This window comes from Pelodiscus sinensis, chromosome 1 (genome assembly GCF_049634645.1).
Source record: "Pelodiscus sinensis isolate JC-2024 chromosome 1, ASM4963464v1, whole genome shotgun sequence".
Lineage (NCBI taxonomy): Eukaryota > Metazoa > Chordata > Testudines > Trionychidae > Pelodiscus > Pelodiscus sinensis.
Genome location: NC_134711.1, coordinates 83,102,260 through 83,117,527, shown reverse-complemented (window position 1 = coordinate 83,117,527; position 15,268 = coordinate 83,102,260).

The following is a 15,268-nucleotide window of genomic DNA, read 5'->3' as shown; positions in this document are numbered from 1 at the left end:
TTTAGATTGTAAGCTCTTTGGGACAGAGAATGCCTTCTAATGGGTTTGTATAGTGCATAGCACAATGGAATTCCAGATTAGTTGGCTGCTTCTGGATGCTACTGTATTTCAAGTGAATAAATAATAATGGTTTTCAGTGAAAAATATCTGGCTGTTAGGAAATGGGCAAGTTACAGCTGTCCAAAAAAAGCCTTAATAGTTTCCCAAGCAACACCCAGAATGAGAAACTCTAGGCTATTTGCAACTTAATTAAAAATAACAAAGGATTTAATTAAAAATATCTGGTTGACACAATCAAAACCCTAATACAAATATTCTTTGCTGCTTTTAAAAAGTGGCACCTCCTGAGAACTTGGAATCAGCTGAAATAGACATTATGAAAGACTTTTCATGGGGCTGACGGCAAATGAAATATTCTGCTACTTATTGCAATCGTGTTTGATGGCATAATTATGGATATCCTGGTGCCACACTTTCTGAATGATTTCCATCTGCCAGACAGCCTCAAGATTGTATGCATTCAACAAATATAGAGGTGATATATTATAGCACATATACAGAAATGGAACTGACATCAGGTGACTGTCTCTTTCTGATCTGTTTTACAGCTCTTCGCATTTCTGTACTTTCACTGTTGCCTGCATTAATAGAAAGCCCAATTTTTTCTCTCATTTCCCCAACACAGAATGAGGGAAATAACATAAACATTGGGGACAAAGACCAAATTTAAAGCAGTCTCTGAAGAGTGGTCTTTATATCATATACTAAATGGCAGTAGAATTACAAACTGTGTATCACATCTGTATTAAAGAACTGGAAGCTTGAAGAGATGAAAGATTCAGGGAGTTATTCTGAAAGATACTGAGCACCTGAAGTTTCCATTAGCTTTAATAAGGGCATCAGATCTTTTGAGGTTCAAGGCCCTTTGTGAATAACAATGTTTAAAAGAGAATTTTTCTGCCTTTTAAATGACAGTTTCCAGTAACTGACAATAACAATGTGAGAAAGTACATGGAGAGCTTTTCTGTGCAAATTTATGGACACCCCTGAAAACAACTTGTTTTTCTTGGGCTTATTTTAGCTGAAGTCTTCAAAGGAGACCTATTAAAAATCTCCATTAAATTTTATTTCAATTGAGGAGTGAAAGATATCATTTGTGATCACTGGACATCATCTTTAGCTTTGACATGAAGTACACTATGCTACTTTCACCTTATCTTTTGTAGATGTAATTGTTTAGTTTAGTGTTCTTAACCCTCCTCATGTGGTACTGCTCTCGGAGTCAGCTTTTTACTGTTCACCTCTCTTCTTTTATCATATCTAGGATTGTCCTTTATCTTTCTATGCCTATTGCTGTCATGTAAGTGTCTAGATATTACCCTCACTTGAGGTAACCTCTAGCCTAGCTTTCAAAATTCTTGTCTTTTCAAGATAAATCCTGTCTTTTGTCTCACCCGTCTTTCTTCTGGGTTTATTTTGGATCTGAGATTTTCATCACTAATGTAAAAACAAAAGTAAACATTCTGCTCCCAGTTACACTGTGCAACTCCATTGGGTTGCACTAGTGTAACAAAACAGAATTCAGCTCATGATATTCTCAGTGCAAAGCCCTGCCTTACTGTTTCCTCTGATATGTTTGTGCTTACACATGTTTCTGGTCTAGTATACGTTGGAGCACTAGGGAATTTAGTCTCCTGGTGAATGTGATTTTGGGTTTAATACTGCAAAAGCAGTGAGGAGTCCTGTGGCACCTTATAGACTAACTGAAGTGTAGGAGCATAAGCTTTCGTGGGCAAAGACCCACTTCGTCAGATGCATGTAGTGGAAATTTCCAGAGGCAGTTATAAATATGCAGGCCAGGATCAGGCTGGAAATGACGAGGTGGATCCAATCAAGGAGGATGAGGCCCACTTCTAGCAGCTGATCTGGAGGTGTGAATTCCAAGAGAGCAGAAGCTGCTTTTGTAGTTAGCAAGCCATTCACAGTCTTTGTTTAATCCAGAGTTGATTGTGTCAAACTTGAAGATGAACTGTAGCTCAGCAGTTTCTCTTTGTAGTCTGGTCCTGAAGTTTTTTTGCTGCAGGATGGCTACCTTTAGATCTGCAATTGTGTGTCCAGGAAGATTGAAGTGTTCCCCTTCAGGTTTTTGTATGTTGCCATTCCTACTATCAGATTTGTGTCCATTGATTCTTTTACGTAGGGACTGTCCAGTTTGGCCGATGTATATAGCAGTGGGGCATTGTTGGCACATGATGGCATATATTACGTTGGTAGATGTGCAGGAGACTGTACCAGTGACAGTATGGCTGATCTTGTTAGGTTCTGTGTTGGTGTTGCTGGTGTATATATGTGGGCAGAGTTGGCACCGAGGTTTGTTGCAAGGATTGGTTCCTGAGTTCGAGTTGTTATGGTGTGGTGTGTAGTTGCTGGTGAGAATATGCTTCAGGTTGGCGGGTTGTCTGTGGGAAAGGACCGGCCTACCTCCCAAGGCCTGTGAAAGCGAGGGATCATTGTCCAGGATGGGTTGTAGATCACTAATGATGCACTGGAGAGGTTTTCGCTGGGGACTGTAGGTGATGGCCAGTGGTGTTCTGTTGGTTTCTTTCTTGGGCTTGTCCCGTAGCAGGAGGCTTCTGGGTACACGTCTGGCTCTGTCAATCTGTCTCCTCACTTCCTCATGTGGGTATCGCAGTTTACAGAATGCTTGTTGAAGATCTTGTAGGTGTAGGTCTCTGTCTGAGGGGTTGGAGCATATGTGGTTGTACCTCAGTGCTTGGCTGTAAACAATGGATCGTGTGGTGTGTTCGGGATGGAAGCTGGAGGCATGCAGGTAAGTATAGCGGTCGGTAGGTTTTTGGAATAGGGTGGTATTGATGTGACCGTCACTTATTTGTACTGTGGTGTCGAGGAAATGGACCTCCTGTGTAGATTGGTCCATGCTGAGGTTGATGGTGGGGTGGAAGCTGTTGAAATCATGGTGAAATTCTTCCAGAGTCTCCTTTCCATGGGTCCAGATGATGAAGATGTCATCGACGTAGCGTAGGTAGAGAAGGGATGTAAGTGGATGAGAGCTGAGGAAGCGTTGTTCCAGGTCGGCCATAAAAATGTTGGTGTATTGTGGGGCCATGCAGGTGCCCATAGCAGTGCCACTGGTCTGAAGGTATATGTTGTCACCAAATCTGAAATAGTTGTGTGAGGATAAATTCACAGAGTTCAGCCACCAGTTGTGCTGTGGCATCATCAGGGATACTGTTCCTGACAGCTTGTACTCCATCTTCATGTGGGATGTTTGTGTAGAGAGCCTCTACATCCATGGTGGCTAGGATGGTGTTTTCTGGAAGATCACCTATGCATTGTAGTTTTCTCAGGAAATCCGTAGTGTCACGGAGGTAACTGGGAGTGCTGGTGGCGTAGGGTCTGAGCAGAGAGTCCACATAGCTCTGGATTTAATACTGTGAAGGCTAAAGGATTTTTCTTCTGATCATTTCCCTCTTCAGTATAGATCACATTACTCATCATATAGTAATTTTAACCTAGACAAGGTAAGTGCATTATAACTGACTTGCTCTCTGGGTTATATTTACATTAGGAGGTTTTGTACCTATTGTTTAGCATTTGTAATGTTGCACTGGTACTTTCTATAGGGTAAGCTGTAGTGCAGACAAAACACTGGGGCTTCGTCTACATGGCAGCGTTTTTGCACAAGAAGCCTTTTGCGGAAGAGATCTTCCGCAAAAACGTCTTGTTCAAAAGTGCGTCCAGACCTCAAAGAACATCACAAAAATGATGTGCTTTTGTGCAAGAGAGTGTCTACACTGCACGGACATTCTTATGCAAGAAAGCTCTGTTTGCCATTAACAGAATGGCCATCAGGGCAACTTTGCTTTTGCCAATAGGGGTTTTTTGTGCAAAAACCCCTCTGGAGCATCCACACCTGCCTTTTTGCACAAGAGCTGTAGCTTGTGGGGAGAGGAATAACTCTACCAGCAAAAGCCCTCTGTTCTGCAGATTTACTTGAGCAAAAACGCGCTTGAGGTGTGGACGCTCCACTAGTTTTTGCGCGAAAATGGCCATTTTTGTGCAAAAACCGTGTAGTGTAGACGTATCACTTTGTTTCATAGACCTTCTCAGAGACGAATTAGATCAACTGAACCAGTGGATGCTCCTAGCCCACGTTATGTCTTACACTGTTCTGAAGAACTAGCCAATTAGCCCGTCATAAGACGGGCTTTTCAGGTCTCTCCTCCATGTTTGTTTTCTCTCCTGAGCCTCTGGTCTCTCTCTCCATCTCTCTCTCTCTCTCTTTCCTCCTCCTCCTACCTCTCACTCTCTCTCTCAGCTCTCCTCCGCCTCCTGCCCCTCTCTCTCTGTCTCTCTCTTTCTCTTCTCCTCCCCCTCCTGCCTCTCACTCGGGGGACTGTGGAGTCCAAACCGTCACTTGCATCAGTTGCTCCCATGTGGTGGCCTGGCTGAGCAGTGCAGAAGTCAGCTGAGCGCCATGGTGGGAGGCGAAGGCGGGCAGTGACGTTCATGGCCGGGGGCGGGGCCTGGAGCTGCTGTTACGCCGTACGTCACCACCCCGCCCCCCTTCGCCTCCCGCCGAGGCACTCGGCTGACTTCTGCGCTGCTCAGCTGGGCTGCCACGGGGCAGCAAGCAGCCATTTGGGCTTCCCTGTGGTGATCCAGCTGAGCGGCGCAGAAGTCAGCCAAGCGCCATGGCAGGAGGCGAAGGGGGGTGAGGCAGTGACATACATGGTCAGGCCCCACCCTCTGGGCATGTACATCACCTCCCCGCCCCCCTTCCATCGTGGTGCTTGGCTGACTTCTGCACCGCTCAGCCAGGCCACTGCGGGGGAGCAAGCGGCACAAGCAGCCGTTTGGGCCCCGCACTCCCCATGCAGCACGGGCCGCCCAGAAGGAACAGCCAGCATTTTAGGCAACAGCGCCCCCCACAGGGAACAGCCAGCATTTCGGCATTACAGAGTCTCAGACACTGGGCTACTATATATATGATGGGTAAATAAAGTCTTGATTCAACGTCTTGTATCCTAAAGAATTTAGTCCTGAATTATTTGACTTGCAGCTGTCCAACTGACATTGCCAATTTCTTTTCTTCTATGAGAGTGCATGGAACTTGATTATGCAGCTCTCTAACCATTTTCAATCAGAAACATTTTTAGGAGAGATGCAGTCTGAGTACAGGACTGGGAATCAGGAATTCATGCATTCCCTGAGAACTGATTCCTCAGTGGCCCTGGGGTAGTGCTTTAACCTCTCTGCCCTGCTTACCCATTTGTAAACAGGGATAGTAAATAATACTTCCTCCTTTTCATCAGATCAGTGTGATGAGGAAATAAATTGAAAAGCACAAACTATTTGAAATGTTCCCTGTTGTTGCTCATGACCTATTTCGCTTAACCTCTTCATTCTAATTTTACTCCAGTTTCTCAGTTTTTAGAAAAGGGTATCTTAACAACATGTTTTCCTGACAAAGGAAGAAAACCTACACTGAGGAAAACAACAAAACGTTGAACCAATCAGGACAGTGGTCTGTGGTAAGGAAAGACCTGTGTACTATCGGTATTGAAGGGCAGTCATTAAGGACAGGTGAGTAAAATAGAGATGTTCCAGATTGTTGGCTACCACCTACTGTATTTTCTGGCGTATAAGACTACTTTTTATACTAAAAAACATCCCCCAAAAATCGGGGGTCGTCTTATACGCCGGGTATAAACATACTGTAGCTTTGGCTACATACAGAACGTCCCTGTGCTGATACTGTATGTACCGCGCTGAGCCAATCACGGCAAACGGTGTCATCTATTAATGCATACAAAGCCTGCTCGGATTGGCTGAGTCAGAGAGGCAGGCTATTACAACCTTTGCCAATCCGAGCAGGCTTTGTATGCATTAATAGAATACACCGCTTGCCGGGATTGGCTCAGCGCGGTACATACAGTATCAGCACAGGGACGTTCTGTATGTAGCCAAAGGTACAGTACTGTGTTAGGGCACATCCAGCGGGCTGGTGTTTTTAAATGGTGTTGCCTCAGAAGGGGGGGGTAGTCTTATACGGCGAGTATAGGCCAAAACCTATGTTTTAACTGGAAAATTAGGGGGTCGTCTTATACGCCCAGTCGCCTTATACGCCGGAAAATACGGTATATATTTTAGGCAGCAACTATATGGATAAAAAAGTAATAATAAGCTACTAATTATAATTGGAAAGAGAGATATAATGTAACTTTTATCAAAATGTGTGAGAAATAACCCTAAATATTAATAAGGTGATACCCCTACCAAAACAAGCAGTTTCCCATATGCCAGTGTGTTTTGTCATGCCACATATGTGAAGTTGCATCACTGTGTTGAAACAGTGCTCTTGGGGAGCATATGCTGTTAGCATCAAAGCGTTAGTGCCCTGAGATGTTAATAAGAAAATGTGTTATAGCACAAATGCAAGGAGGTTAGTGTGATGTCCGGATGAAAAGGTTCCATGATTCAGGCATAAGGATGTATCAGGGTATGAATTTGCTTCCATTGTCCATATAAAGGCGCTGATTTATTCACATTCTATAAGCTGAGGCATGGATTCACTTATAACACTGACCATCACCAGTATGAGGTCACACCAACACAAGGTTGTGTCAAAGAGCCAATCTACTATTGTGTGCATCTATATCAATCCATGATATACTCACATTTTGAATATTGCATGTAGATCTGGTAACTCCATCTAAATATATAAATATAATAGAGATGATTAGGTCTATGGAGGAATTAATAAGACTGGAACTTCTACACTTGGAAAAGAGATGACTAAGGAGGGAAATGATAGAGATCTATACAATCATGATTGGTGTGGAGAAAGTAAATAAAGAAGGGCTGTTTACTCCTCATAACACAAGAACTATGGGTCACCAAATGAAATTAATAGGCAGCAGGTTTGAAACAAAGAAAATGAAGTATTTCTTCACACAATGTACAGTCAATAACATCACCACACCAGATAATATGGTGAGGGCCACGACGAAAACAGGGTTAAAAAAAGATCTAGATAAGTTAATGGAGGATAGGTCCATCAATGTCTGTTAGCCAACATGCACAAGAAAGATATCCCTAGCCTCTGTTTGCCAGAACCTGGGACTGAGCAATGGTAAATGGATCACTTGACGACTGACTGTTCTGTTAATTCCCTCTGGAGCATCTGGTATTGGCCACTGTTGAAGGACAGGATACTGGATAAGATGCACCTTTGGTCTGACCCAGTCTGGCCGTTCTTATGTTCTTTCCAGTTGATAATATGAGAATATGCCAAAGCATTAATGTCATTGTCCTCAGTGGGAGTTTTGACTGAACATGAACTTCTCTTTTTTACACATTTATTTAATCTCTGTGCTGCTGAACTGTGGATTGTGTTCTTTTTCTTATTTCATAGGAGTTCTGATTGCTGCTTGGTTGCCTTTATTGCTGGTTCCCTGTGCCTCAGCAATCACATTTGCCACAAACGTGCAGCCTCTAAAATGAAGAGTCAGGCTTAAAAGGAAAGGCAAACGTTCACACTTATAGCCTATCACAAACACTGACACTTTACAGCTCTGATGAGACAATGAGGCAGCAGGGAAAAGCATAAATGAAGTACATTTTGGATGGAAGCAGCAAATGACCAGAACATGGTGATTAGCCCTGAAGTCTGTCTTCAAAAGGAAAAAAGAGACGCCGAAGGGGGAAAAATCACTGATGTTCAATCTTGTTAAGTGAGACTCTAGCAGGAGTAATTTTTAAAATAAAAAAGCATGTCCAGGGTTCAAAAACACAAGCTGGAGAATGGCAAGGAAACCTAGAAAAAGAGAATGGTGACAGAGGGACAGCGGAGACAATTCCACCCACAATAGCAACATACAAAGTTCCAATGCATTATAACTAACACATAAAATCCTCCCAGAGATGAAATACACTATGAGATAAATAATAAGCAGCATGCAGAGGTAACTCATTGACCTTTGAACTTATACAAATTAGCCTGGATGTGAATACAAACTTCCTGCTTTCTCTAATTCTTCTTTTTAACAATGTTATCCTGGGTGTGTATGGAATAATGACCTGGGCAATCAAAAGAAGGTGCTATCTCATTGTAGGTTACCTTGCCTAAATTGGCTGTTTCAATGCCATTATATTGTATTTAGACAAGTGTATGGTAACTGAGGCCAGAATCTGGCATTGTTTCTTCATTAATCGGAAGTCTGTTCTTATTTTCAAATTTTAGGTCTTAAGACCCTCTCTGTCTCTGCTTTTGTTACTCGTGTGTCAACTTTGCCAACAATTAATCTATTATTAGTAGTATTTTGACAGAAATCTTGTTATAATATGTTTATATTGAGCTTTGTTGTAGTCACAATATACCTATTAAGAACAGATAATAGAGGAATAGTAAAGACTACATTTATATGCATCCTGTATGGCTATGTTCTGGGGAAGCGGGTATAGGGAGCATTTTCATCCTTTTACCACCTAGCTGAGTTACTTATATACCCCTTAGTACTACAATATCTGAGCCCCTTGCAATTTTTAATATATTTGTCATAGGCTCCCCTTAGGGTGCTACTTAGAACTGGGGTACTGAACACGCTGACCCATCAGCCGGGGCTCCCTCTCACATTGTGCTGCTGTGACAAGCTACAGACATGTTCCCAGTCCTACACTTCCATAAAACATTCACTTTGGGTATGTCTACACTACCCTCCTAATTCGAACTAGGAGGGTAATGTAGGCATACCGCACTTGCAAATGAAGCCCGGGATTTGAATTTCCCGGGCTTCATTTGCATGAAGCCGGCCGGCGCCATTTTTAAATGCCGGCAGTTCGAACCCCGTGCTGCGCGGCTACACACGGCACGGAGTAGCTAGTTCGGATTAGGCTTCCTAATCCGAACTAGCTGTACTCATTCCACGAAGCATGGGGTTTGAACTGCCGGCATTTAAAAATGGCGCCGGCCGGCTTCATGCAAATGAAGCCTGGGAAATTCAAATCCCGGGCTTCATTTGCAAGTGCTGTATGCCTACATTACCCTCCTAGTTCGAATTAGGAGGGTAGTGTAGACATACCCTTAGATAGGGACACACCCAGCTGCAGTTACATGCAGGTTCTCTGCCTGAAACAACAATAGAAAGGCAAGAGCCACAGCAATGCCAAGCTCCCCAGGCACACCCCTACTCTGGAGAATAAACCCAAAATTATACGCTCTTGCACTGCACAGGGAACTGTCCAGCCTAAGTTCATAGAGTTTGCCCCCTCTCTCAATGTGGAGAAGACAGTGCAACAGCTTTTGCCTCCCATAAGGTTTACATTAAGCAAAACCAAGTTTATTAATGACAGAAGATAGATTTTAAGTGATTATAAGTGATGGAAAACAGTTTAAATAAAAAAAAATGCAAATTAAGCTTAATATACTGGATAGATTGGATATGAATTAGCAGATTCTCTGCCTGAGAGATGATACCAGTATATTGCAGATTCTTAAGGGACAAATTGTACTTGCTTGGTAGCTTGGAAGCCCTGAGTCTCTCATACATGGACTAGAAATCTCTTTAGCTTGGGTCTACTACTTTCTCCAGTTCAGTCTTTTGTTCCTCAGCTGTCTCCAAGAACCTTCTTGTGTAGGGAGTGAAGAACCACAGATAACGTCACTCTCTGCCTTATATAGCTTTATCATAGGTTGGGATCCCTTTGTTTTAAAACTTCATTCCCAGATAGGTTTGTGGAGAAATATGAACATCCCAAGATGGAATCCAGAGACATGTAGTCTGGCCACATGTCCTTGTAGCCTTATAGCAGCCATTGCTTACAGGTTGGCCAGAATTCTAACAGGCAGGTTAAGTTCACAGTCCATTATCTTTGCTGATGGGCCATCAGCTCCATCTGTCTTTTTCTGTGTGTTCCCAGTGGGGAGTTAGAAGTCAAGAGCCTAGGGGGCAGCCAGGCTCCCAGAGGGGATCTGAACCACAGCTGAGCATCCAAACTCTTAACCCCCCCACACTGTTCCTCTTAAGTCCGTGGATATGTTCTTGGGGAGAACATTTACCACTGACATAAGGGTAGTGTGACCAGGAATTACTACAATAATTAATAAAATGGCTGTAAGTCAACCTAACATACATCAGCTTAAGTTTGTAGTGCAGACATCTTCCTCTCCCCTATTCTCATCCAGCTGTGTCCAGAGGAAAAGCAGGCAAGGCCTCTTAACTAGCCTGCTTGCTCTTGATTGTTCAGTAGGTGCTCTTGGGTCCTTCTAGGCCACTTGAGGCCTGTTTTGTTTGTAGCCTGGTATGAGTGAATGTCCTTGGGCAGGGAGTGTCAGAGTGCTGATGCCTCCAGCAGGGGCCATAGAAAGGCCTGACTGATATTGTCACATTGACTATTTTGCTGAGTATGAAAATATTGCCACACGCTTTAATTACATGGTCACATATAGTTATTTACACATTAATGTTGCATGGACAGCTGCATCAAATTTGGCATTTTAAAGTGCTTTACTAGACTGTTTAACTTTTTAAAAATGTATATTTCAAAATGTAATTAACATTCATATTAGGGTTTGTAAAACTGTGAAAAGCATAATACAAATTTGGGTCTAATTTATTTTCCAAGTCCTTTTAAATCAATCGATCAGACATATGTCAGGCAATAGATCAGGCAGGTAAACTAAGTTGTTTAGGTTTTAGCTTGTCAACCCTAAGACCTTTATCAAGTTTACAGGCAGGGGCGTGCAAACCTGAACTAGTTAGACACCATGAACAGAAGGAAAGAATTATGAATGGTCAGATACAATACATGTATAGATGGAGTGAATTAGGTAAATGAAGACAGTTGTCAAACTAGAAAAGTGACTTACTTCCATTCATAGTGACAGGCAGGTCAATCAGAAAGTCATTGGAGAAGGAACACATATGGGTGATAAATCCAGAATTATGTTTACCAAATAAATTTTTAATTCCTGACCAAAAATTCAATGTAAGGCTTTATTCTCTTTTCATTACTCAAGGCAGTATTAGGACTAAGTATATTGTAATCAATTTACTTGGATTTCAGTGGGGTCAATAATATTAACCTTCTTATGCAAATACAGACACCCGAAATTGCAAATGAAGTGGGGATTTAAATATCCCGCATTTCATTTGCATAATTGCATTATGGCGCTATTTCAAAATAGTGCTATTTCAAAAGAAAAAACAGGGTTATTTCGAGATAAAACCCTTCCCTTGAAATAACCCTTACTCCTCATTTTTAGAGGAGTAAGGGTTATTTTGAGGGAAGGGTTTTATCTCGAAATAACCCTGTTTTTTCTCTTGAAATAGTGCTATTTCGAAATATTGCCATAATGCAATTATGCAAATGAAGAGCGGGATATTTAAAAAATGAGGAGTAAAGGTTATTTTGAGGGAAGGGTTTTATCTTGAAATAACCCCGTTTTTTCTCTTGAAATAGTGCTATTTTGAAATAGTGCCATAATTCAATTATGCAAATGAAGCTCTGGATATTTAAATCCCCGCTTCATTTGCAATTTCGTGTGTCTGTATTTACATTCCTCTCTCGGAAGAGGAATGAAATGTAGACATACCCTATTAGTGTAAGCAGGGTCTGAATCTATGCTCCCAATGCAGCCAGCTGGAATAGGAAAGGAATCATGGATGTGCTTATGTAAATACAGTTCTGTCAGTGCAATAGGCCTGATAGTGAATTGTTAAAATGGTATATGGCCTATTGTAACTAATTTGGCTTTTATGGGGTCACAAATTATGTTAACCATAAATGTAGGAATTGTAAAACATGACCACCAATACTTACAGGAGAGATGCTGTCATTGTATAAAATCTTGGATGGAGAAGGCTTTCCCTTCCTGACTCAATGAAGTCAATTGTGGGGAAGGGCAGAGCTCTGAACCAGCAGGCTATATGCCCACCAGGCATGAGCTGTAAAACTGGTTCAACCTGTTTCTCTCCCCTCCCCCCCGTTCTAATGATAGAACTAAAACAGACCCCATAAGGATTCTCTTTATTATTTTTAAAATGTTATTTCAAGGGATGCTGGAATCTTTTTGGCTGGCCTGCATTGCGGGCCAAGAGCTGAAATCACTGAGAAACTGACATCACAAAGAGCTGAAATCACTAGGTTTGGCCTCGAGTCGAACCCATCAGAGGGGTGGCAGGTGCCCAGTGGGGTGGCTGGCAGGAATAGCGGCCAGCAGCTGGCTGGCAGGAGTGGCTGGCAGGCCGGTGAGAGCAGCCAGTGAGATGCTTGGCAGGAATAGTGAGTGGCCCGCAGGCGGCCAGCAAGGTTGTGCCAGAGAGCAGTGAGCAGGTGGCTGGTGAGTGACCAGCAGAGTAGGTGAGATGCCTGCTATTCTCCCCCTTACTCAGGATGGGAGGTGAGTTCTGCAGGTCACCTCTGAACTCTGGTCTGCCCTGATCAAGGGCAGCAACAGTGAGTGGGGTGCAGAGAAGGGCTGAGCATGTGAATGGGACAGGACTTGTGAGCCTGAGAGACAAAGGACATTGCCTAACCTACTTGAGCAGGGGTGTTTACTTGTGGTTTGGTAATGAACTCGGTTTGTGGTGTTTTCCTAAGTTTATGTCATGCGACTTCTCTCCCTCTTTCATTAAAAGTTTCTTTTCTATGCTCAGACTCTGTGCTTGTGAGTGGGGAAGCATTGCCTCTCAGAGGTGCCCAGGGGTGTGTGTGAATTTCCCAGGTTAGTGAGTGGGGACTTGAGCCAGATCTGTGTTAGATGGATGAAAAGAAACCCCTAGATATTGAACCCGGCTCTGGCTGCTGCTGGTGCTACCTGGCAGAAGGGTTACATTACGATTCTGATTTAAATGCTGTTGCCTCCAATTATCTTACATTATTCAAGCCATTTAGAAATATGTATTCATGTAAGCATCTAAGGGTATGTCTACACTACCCCGCTAGTTCGAACTAGCAGGGGTAATGTAGTCATCTGCAATTGCAAATGAAGCCCGGGATTTGAATTTCCTGGGCTTCATTTGCATGAAGCCGGCCGGCGCCATTTTTAAATGCCGGCAGTTCGAACCCCATGCCGCGCGGCTACACGCGGCACGGAGTAGCTAGTTCGGATTAGGCTTCCTAATCCGAACTAGCTGTACTCCTCATAGAATGGAATGAGGAGTACAGCTAGTTCGGATTAGGAAGCCTAATCCGAACTAGCTACTCCGTGCAGCGTGTAGCCGCGCGGCATGGGGTTCGAACTAGCCGGCATTTAAAAATGGCGCCGGCCGGCTTCATGCAAATGAAGCCCAGGAAATTCAAATCCCGGGCTTCATTTGCAATTGCAGATGACTACATTACCCCCGCTAGTTCGAACTAGCGGGGTAGTGTAGACATACCCTAAAAGAATTACCTTGCAATTGGTATTAGTTTCTTTTATGATAATTTTTTTTCTTCTTCACCAGACTAGAGAAGGTTAAAATAACTCAGCTATGTTCCAAATCTCTGTTTTATTAAGTCTCAGAGAGGTATCCATGTTAGTTTGTAACTTTAAAAACAATGAGTAGTCCCATGGTATCAAAGGGTATGTCTATACTGCACAGCTATTTTGAAATAAGCTATTCTGGAATGGTTATTCTGAAATAGCTTATTTCACAATAGCACGTCTACACAGCAGGGGAGGCTCAAAATTAGACCGAGGCAGGCTTCCCTAATGTAGATGTGCTATCTCGATTTAAAGCCCCAGGAGGCACTGAGGGAAATAACTTAGAATGGCCTGGTATGGGCTATTTTGAAATAGCTGTAGTGAAGCGTCTATACACACCTTATTTCGAAATAGCTATTTCGGAATAGGCATTATTCCTTGTAGAATGAGGTTTACAGATTTTGAAATAAGCCATCTATTTCAAAATTATTTTGAAATAACGGAATGGCAGTGTAGACTCTTGCATTGTTATTTTGAAATAACACTAGTTATCTCTAAATAACTGCGGCGTGTAGACACACCCTTAGAGATTAATAAACTTTAGAGACTAACTAACCTTAGAGACTACACTATATATATTGTTCTTAGTGTCTAAGGCCTGGTCCACACTACAGCAGAAGGTCAAATTAAGATACGCAACTTCTGCTATGTCAATTACAGGAGCTGGAGTCGACATGTCTTAAATTGAGTTTCTGTGCTGCCCACACAGTGGAAAGCTGACATAAGCAAATGCTCCTATTGGCTTCCCTTACTCCCTGTGAGGAGCAGGAGTACTGGTGACGATGGGGGCTGACCTGTGAGTTTGATTTAGCAGGTCTTCACTAAACCCACTAAGTCAAAATCGACCATGTGTCAATCTTCTGCATAGTGTAGATGTGCCCTAAGGTGCCACAGGACTACTCTGTTCTATTAAGCCAACCTAATAAATAAGCCAAAATGGTTTTCCTTTTGTAGGCTCAGACATGATACCCTCATCATCTGCCCTAAATATAATGTAGGTACCTGGCATTTCAGCTCATAAATATCTCTTAAAACTGACTAATATGGACAGCCCCTGATATAAATATTTCTTGCTTCTGATGACCAAAGGCAAGAAATTTATCATCCCTCTAAAGCACATTCATTTGGAATTTGGATAGATTACATAACTGGAGGAGAGATCTTTTTTTCCCCAAATCTGTGGAACACTTTCACAGCCATACAGTAGAAGCTGTAGTATTGGCTATGCCCTGATGCATTCTGTGTAATGGAGCTGTATAGTTCATGAAACCTCTGGTTATACTTAAACTCATCTTCCAGACTGCTCCTCTCCATGTTGCTGAAGAGCTAACAGTCTTGGAGTATAGTTTTGTGGCACATAGAAAATGGAGAATTCCTCTGCCCAGTCCATCTACCTCCTTCTTACTATAATTCAGCAGAACCGCAGTAATTCTCAGACAAGAAAGAAAGGTTATTCGGAAGATAAATTTCCAGATAGTCAATGACATCACAGAAGTGGAAAAGTCCTTAAGAGGAATGGAAACACAGCCTACCAAGACGGGTTTAACATGTAAATGAGTTTCAATCATCATAGCTTCAACATTACTCCGAAAGAGATCCATACATTAATCTTAAACTTTTTGAAACAGAGTTATGAACTTTTAACCTACTGGTATAAGAAATAGTATAGCCAAGGGCATAATGCAAACTCAACCAATTTAATGTGTGACCAAGTTTTTGAGATTGGTATTATAATCAGGTTGGTAAGTATATGCCCAGGCACGTAACTTGTCTAGCTTT